At 30.4% G+C, this 8052-nt stretch overlaps 1 non-coding gene across 1 annotated transcript; it reads right to left on the bottom strand.

Annotated features, from left to right (window-relative positions):
• Nucleotides 1-699: 699 nt before the first annotated feature.
• Nucleotides 700-773, bottom strand: TRNAI-AAU (transfer RNA isoleucine (anticodon AAU)). Its single transcript has one exon. It is a non-coding gene; the product is annotated as a tRNA-Ile (tRNA).
• Nucleotides 774-8052: the final 7279 nt, after the last annotated feature.

Raw genomic sequence — 8052 nt, 5'->3', positions numbered from 1 at the left:
ATAAAAGGGGAAAAGACATAAATATATAATAGGACGCAAATTAAATGTTGTTTAGCATACAATTAGCATGCACAAATGAAGGAATATTTATTTGTCTAAATACTTTGGGTGACAGAGATCATGTCTTTGTGTTAGTAAATTACTTACGATTTATATACTAATACTAAATTTGAATCCGATATTATATTATGAGAAAACAAGGGGGGGGGGGGGGGGGGGGGGGGAATTTATGATATAATACCTTTGCACTTTACTAATTTTAAAATTGTCAATAAAAGTATATATTATCAATATATACAACTTATATGATCACATCCATTTTAAAATTGTGAATATGTTGTGTGATGACGTGAATCCGAAATGCTTTTCACAATTTACCAGTCGTACATGAAGCACATAATCTGAATTCCAGGGCTGTTTTTTTTTTTTTTTTTTTTTTTTTTTAAATAGTGTATAGAATTTTCATTATTTAAAATGGATTACCAATACTAAGTTTGAAATGGGGCTAATTCTTACCATTAAATAAGTCTATCGGGTGGTACCTTTATGCCAATTATTTTCAATAAATACCAAAACTGATAGGCCAAGTTAATTAGAAATTTTCGACAGTTATCTTTTAACACCGGTTACTTTATATGAAACGCTTCACTTTTTGTTCAAGATGGAATTACAAGTACGTGAAAAATGATTAGAAGAAAATGGCCCATGCAGGTCTCGAACCTGCGACCTTCGCGTTATTAGCACGACGCTCTAACCAACTGAGCTAATGGGCCAGTTGAGTATATATCTTTAATATTTATATATTCTAGCTTCGGTTCTTAAGTTTAGGCTTTTAGCTTTGATATAAGAAGTTAAATTTATTGTACATATACACATAATTAATTATTCTGGACCCAAATTTTGCTAATTATTTAAGACTTTCTTTGATAATAAAAATATTTCTGATGGATTTAATACTGAGTACGATATGCGATGCATTTATGATCGGATACCTGACTATGTTTTCTCCATTTATCAGCCCTAAAAGCAGTAAATCCTACATATCATCATCGACCAACATAATGAGATGAGGACTTGAGTCTCAAAAATTAGGTCAGGGATATTACTTGTTGTTTCTTCGTAAGATGTGATATTTTTCTCAAGATATATTTATTAAGAACTAACAAAAAATATTTATTAAAATAACCCAGAAGAGATCTTGTGGGATCAGTTTTTCATTTTCCAAATTTCAACTTGCACGTGAACATAGTATTCATCAAAAATCCACGCTCTACTCTCGATCTTGAGCTAGGAAAAAAAAAAACAAAAACAAAAAGAACAAAATTAAGAAAATTGAGTCGTTGGTACAATTACAACTTCCATAAACATAGACGTTGTTCAAACTTGGCTTAATACGATAGGTTGTCCCCATATCCTTATTACACGTTTTTTATCACGAAAATTACTTCACACATCCAAACGTTTCAAATGTGTATCTTTTACACACCACTCTTATATTTAACCACTTCAGTAATCATGGTGTATGTTACGCATCAATGATAACGTGACACGTGTCATTTTTTAATTTTCCTAAAAATCCTCAAATTACGATTATACCCCTTAGCCATTTTCCCTTCATCTCTCTTCTCCGATGCAATTCCGCTAGAAAAACCCACAACCATCACCTTTCTATTTAAACCAAAACTTAAGAGTTAATTTCAATCAATTTATTCCCAACTCTAGATTCAGACTTAATACAAAAAATTATAGTCAATTACTCAAAAGGTCACTCATCAACTACCCGAAATTATCAAGTAAAGTCATGTTTCTTTTATTAAAACAGAAAAATCACTTAACTATGACTATATCACTCAGAAAGTCACTCAGTCAGCTAAATACCTATTTTATTCTCTGTATTATTAAGTCGTCAATCTTCTATTGTGGTGGTTATGTTATACTTTTTGCTATTTCCTTTTGTTATCAGGGTCATCCCACTAATATTATTAGATGCTTTATATACTATATCAGGGTTGTCTCGCTAAATAATTTACTGAAATATGTGCAACGACATGCAGATAGTATAACCTATCAAACTAACAAATAAGTGGCCATATACATGCGCGTTCCCTCATGTACATATCACAATACACACACACACACACACACACACACACACATATATATATATATATATATATATATATATATATATATAGCTAATATCTTTCCTAGCATGAGAAAATATTTTAGTGGTCAAAATTTCAATATAATCTTTAGAGGTCTACTGATTTTTGTATCCAATCTTCGTTGAACACATCCAATCTATGCAAAAACAATCAATTATTGGGGTCGATTATACCCATTCGATTCATGTTAAACAGGTAATATCGACTTATAAACGTATTCAAATGTCATCTGAAATACAAATATTCAAAATGAAAGATCTTTTGTTTCAATATAGTAAAGGGAGAAATTCAATAATTGAGATCTATCATTATGATATATGTAGTTATGAAAAAACCACTTCAGCTTAGTACAAAGAAATTAATATTCAAAACTCAAAAGTAACACTAGCTACAAGTGGCAGTTCTTAATTAGTACCATGTTTGAACGATCACTGACTATTCATATTGACAGGTTTCACTGGTCCAAACTTCACCTCCATTTAAGAGAAAAAGAATGTGAACCACGTGCACAATTTTTAATTATATATATATATAGATAATAATCAAGACACCTTTTTCTTGTGGACAATCAGAAACCAAAGTGTGTGTTCATCATAGGAAACAAATGAAAGCAGTCAAAGGGATGTTTTCGAACAGAAAACAATTTGTATAATTGTATTGTGGTCCTTCTTTCCTTCAATCAATTTTTTGTTTTTGACTTTATGTAAAAAATATTTAATACTCTTTCATTTCAATTCCACGTAGTTTGATGGAACACGATATTTAATAAAGAAAGAAATACGTTTGAAACTTATGACCTTTAATACATCATACTCATTTATATGATTATGACACTTTTGAAACTTGCGGACAACAAGAAACTGTAACACTTGTGTGGCTCTAAAAATTTGTCATTACAAATAAATAAAAGCTAAATTACTTTTAAATTTTTAAAAATAACGGTTTTTTTTTCTTGAATAGATTAAGAAAAAATATTGGTCCATAAATTAAGATGGTGGAAGTAGTACATAAAGATGTCTGGTTAGTTGGTAAAGCCCATACGAAAATAGTTGTAAAATGTTTTAGAAATTTGATATCTTCTCCAAAAATTAACTTTCGATTATATATTTATCAATTCTTCTAAAATTAAATTTAATCTAAATTCTTCCATAAATGTAGATAAAAACCAAACCTAAATACCACTGGACATCCAAAACCAAACCTAAATACCACTGGACATCCAAAAAGATTGGACAGTTTTGTTTTTAGAAAAATAATAAAATATTTACAAGTAATCCTGCATATAGGATAGCAGTTTTAACACATTTGGTCGTCGAAAAAAATAATTATATCCGCTAGCCAATCTACAAAAAATATACTCTGTATACATTAACTATATATAAAAGATGTATATTATACATTAAGAGACAAACTAATATAGTTATCAGCATTATTTTTATAAGAAATTCATACAATGTAAAAGTCCGTAAATATATAGATATATCGATTATTATTTTCATGAACGGCTATACCGTATAAAAATTCTAAAAAATATTTACTATATTGAAATAAAACGGCTACAAGACGCCATGAAAACTGCTTCATACTACTTAGGAGTTAGGACTACTTCCTTAAATTCTTTCACTGCCAAAACAAAAGAAAATGCAAGTCGTTGTCAAAAGTACTAAAATTGAAATATCAAGTACCAAACGTGTCGGTATTGAATTTGCTACAATTTTACTTTTAGGGTTTCAGAGAGAATTTTCTCTATTTTTCTTTTAAAGAGACGGCTATATATGTAGTTTTAATTAACTAGGAGTATTTAACACTAGTACTGGTACCAATAGTTGAAACAGTAAGAGAGTCTCTAATCCTAGCTATAGAGTAGGTAAGTAGGGTTTGGGCCATTGAGTAGGTGCTGTCTAGAATCTTTACCTTTGCTTTGTCCTTGGACAATTTATTCACGGGAAAGAGTTAAAAAATATTTAATTATTTTGTTTTAATTGTTAAAAACATCCTACGAACTAATTTTAAGTCATTTATGCATCTGCCGTTAAGAAAGCTAACAAATATACTCTTCAGTTGACGGAAGTCCCCAAATTAATTCAAATAACCTGATTTGATAAAAAATAACTCATTCTCCTATTTTACCCATCTCGACCCACATCCTAAAATAACTCATTCTTCCTTCTCTCTCATATATTCTCCTTCAGCTATCAAACCGTCGATTCCATCAATTATAACCAGAAGGAAGATTAAGAAGTGGTTTTTGAAATCAAAAAAACATTTTAATTAAATTTCATTTTTGTCAAACATTTATAATTTATAAACTTGTTATTCATTATTTGAATAGAAATTCTGTTCAAGCTCTTCCCTTAGAAAGGAAAATAAAGAAAGACGGAAACAATTGACAGTCCTTTTGGAAACAACTAGTACATACATTTGAAAATAGTTAGTATTGCAGAGCAACCAACTAAGCAGATAAATAGAGCACTAACTTATCACTAATCTACGAACTGAAGTAATGGCTAAAAGAGTTGACCCCATTACCTAACTAATTTCAACATAATTAGGACTCCTAAGATGACTTAGGTAAAACATAAAAATTGTAGCTCCTAAAACATGACACTAACTTTTGAATCAATCAACGACTAAAGAGAAAGTAAGTTCCCATGGCCGGGCTTGATAGCTGGAGGAGAAAATATGAGAGAGAAGGAAGAATGGGTTATTTTAGGAGGTGAGTCGGGGCACGTAAAATAGGAGAATGAGTTATTTTTTATGAAATTGGGTTATTTGAATCAATTTGGGATTTTTGTCAAATGACGGGTATATTTGTTAATTTTCATAATGGCAGGGGCTTAAATGACCCAAAATTAGTTTGGAGGATATATTTCGCCATTAAAATAAAGCAGAGAATTATTTTTGACTCTTTTCCCTTTATTCAAATACTACAATAAAGGGATCTTTGTTTACGTTTTGACATGAGAATTGTGAAATATGAAAAAGGTTGTACTTTGTATCTGTTTGCAAGTTGAAAATCATAATCGGAAATTGGAGTTGCGTTTGGAAAGAAATACAAATTGGAGTTATTTTTGCATCTTTGTGAGTGATTTAGAGTGAAAATTGTTAAAACAACTTTTTGGAATTTTTCACATTTCGAAAAATAGTAATAATTTTATGTCCAAACAGTTTTCTGAAATAATATTCCTGCAAAAAGTGAATTTATTTTCTATCATCGATGAACAAGGAACATATATTAGTACACTTATATGTGTGTGCGCGCGTGTCAGTACATTAAATGTTGAAACTCCTGGCTTCTTTGCATATTTCTTTTTTAAAATTTACTTAGTAGTGAAAATCATACTTGATACTGGTCCAACTTATGTAGAATCGCGTAGGCTATGATCATCACTCTCGCAGCTCAGAAGTTTTTACGTTCCAAAAGTTTGGAATCAAAATTTCTAATTAAGAATTGATGGATCTCTTATGTCCTACCGCATTTCTTGGTTATTTTTTTTAGAATTTATACGTATCATGTTCTTTTCCTATAAAAATTCTGTCCCTAGATTCTTATACATGAAGACTGGCAACATGGGAGAACGAGGAATAGAACTAATCCTATTTCTCATCCACACTATCATGAGAATATTTATATACCTTAATTCCTTCTGGAAAATATGTCATGTTACGGTTTATTTTAAGATTATTTTGGATAGGGAACTCTATGTTCTTTGCAACTCCAAAACAATGGATACTTGTAAACAGGGGCGGATTTAGAGGTATCTAAGGGTGTTCACCTGCACACCCTCGGCAAAAAATTACAGTATATATGTAGGGTAAATTTTCTGTGTTTATGTACATATATTAACTTTTGAATACCCTGAATAAATGCAAATGATTAGTTTAAGTGGTCCAGAGTGTTCAAAATAGTCTCCACCATTCTAGGTTTGATTACCTTTAACAACATTATTTTTTATATTTAACTTTTATTATTTTTTCAAACCCCCTGAGTGAAAATCCTGGATCTGCCACTACTTGTAAACAAAAAGAGGAACAAAATTAATGCATGGGGCACCTAATTCTTTGAATTCACTAACTTAGCCCTAAAACAATAAAGAAGTAGCTATTTGAGAACTACTCCAAAAGATACAAATTACATTATGCCCTTACTAGCTCTAGCGGTTTTAACTCAATAGAATAGGTATATATATACATCTAGTACTAGATTTCACTTCACCTTTTTTATTTCGTTTCATCAATTGAAATAATCTAGTGTTAGAGTAAAAGATTTAGCTTACAATATTGAAATTGAAAAACTTTTTTGAACTATTATGTGAACTTCAATTATATGTTATAGCAACACATTACATATCTTGTTTTTCTGATTACTCCATTAGTTAGTCTTACTTCAGTATTTAGCTAGCTGTTACTAAAACGCAAATTTTACAAAGGGTAAAATCGACTGAGATTCATCGGTATTCACTAATTCATCAGAAAAATCATTTTCCTCATTTTTCAGGAACTTATTTTGTCAAAGAAAGTATTTTCGAAAAATATAAGACCAACTGAACATGAGAAAATTAAAAAACATTTTCCTCCATTTAAGTCCTTTTCAATTAGGTGATCGAGTTCAATGACACCTTTCCATCATCATTTATATGTACCATTTTTTTGGGAGCTAACTTAATTTTGTTATCAAAGTGAAACACTTCACAGCATGCACAAGAAAAGGGGGTGTTGGACACTAGTCCCCGCAAAAACTCCATGAAAGTATCAAAACATACGTCAAATAGAAAAAGATACCAAAAATAACTACCAGCAACTAAAAAACATGAGGACTCTATGGATAGAAATTATAACTTTCCCTGCTTTAATGTAAATTTCCTCGATCACCTGTTCCTAAAATTCCCTTCTCTCCATATAACATAGATTGTAGCAACAAGCATCATCATTTATGTAACACTATTTATGTGCTTTTTTTCTATTTAATTAAGGTGATAATTTACTTGGGATGCAAATCAATTTTCATAATTAGACTTTATGATTGAAAACAAAATCTCATTCTCAATGGATTATGTGATGGCCTATCGAATGCAACAATTTATGGACTTTCCACATTATGTCCTGTTTTGGGAAAATGAAATTCCATTCTAAATGGGTAATGCTGACAAGTGCCAACACATCTTTTGTGGACTTATTTGCTAATCCAATTCCAAATTGGATTCTAATTTATAAGTCTCCTTTTAATAAATAATTTATTATAAGTATACATATCAGCTATGGGATATAATTTAATTTTCAATTTTAAATAGAGCATTTCAATTTATTCACAATACTAAATATTTTCTCTGTGCTAGCAAAGAATATAATAATATTTTATTTGAACGAATAATTTATTTATTATACTAATTAAATTCTCTAATTTAATTATGAACTAATAAAATAATTAATCCTTTAGCAAAGACTCGAACACTCCTTAGTGTGCGACCCGTAAGTTCAATACTAACCAGGTTATCAACTGATTAGATCAATATATTAATCAAGATGACATCTAGCAACACTCCTTCAAGACTGGATAGAATGAAATCATGAAGTATACAATTTACTCTCAAGAACCTATAGAAAAATAATGTAGTATGTCCTTCCGTCTTTATAACCTTGAGTCACCATGGGATATGGTTTAACTATCAAATCCTAATTAATGGGTCAGCGGCTATGTGTGCATGTCAAATAAACGGCCATTGAATGACCTAAAAAAAATCCTTTCTTCTTTCCTTCGATTGCCCTGATCAAGGTCTTAATTCAGTCATTTATAATTCATGACAACATAGAGCTATTAAACTCATTATCAAGAGTTGACAAATTCCATCTCGAACAATTATCAAGTGCACAAGCATTCAACCATACC

The sequence above is a fragment of the Lycium barbarum genome, chromosome 5, assembly GCF_019175385.1.
Source record: "Lycium barbarum isolate Lr01 chromosome 5, ASM1917538v2, whole genome shotgun sequence".
Lineage (NCBI taxonomy): Eukaryota > Viridiplantae > Streptophyta > Magnoliopsida > Solanales > Solanaceae > Lycium > Lycium barbarum.
This window is presented reverse-complemented; position numbering and strand designations above follow the sequence as displayed.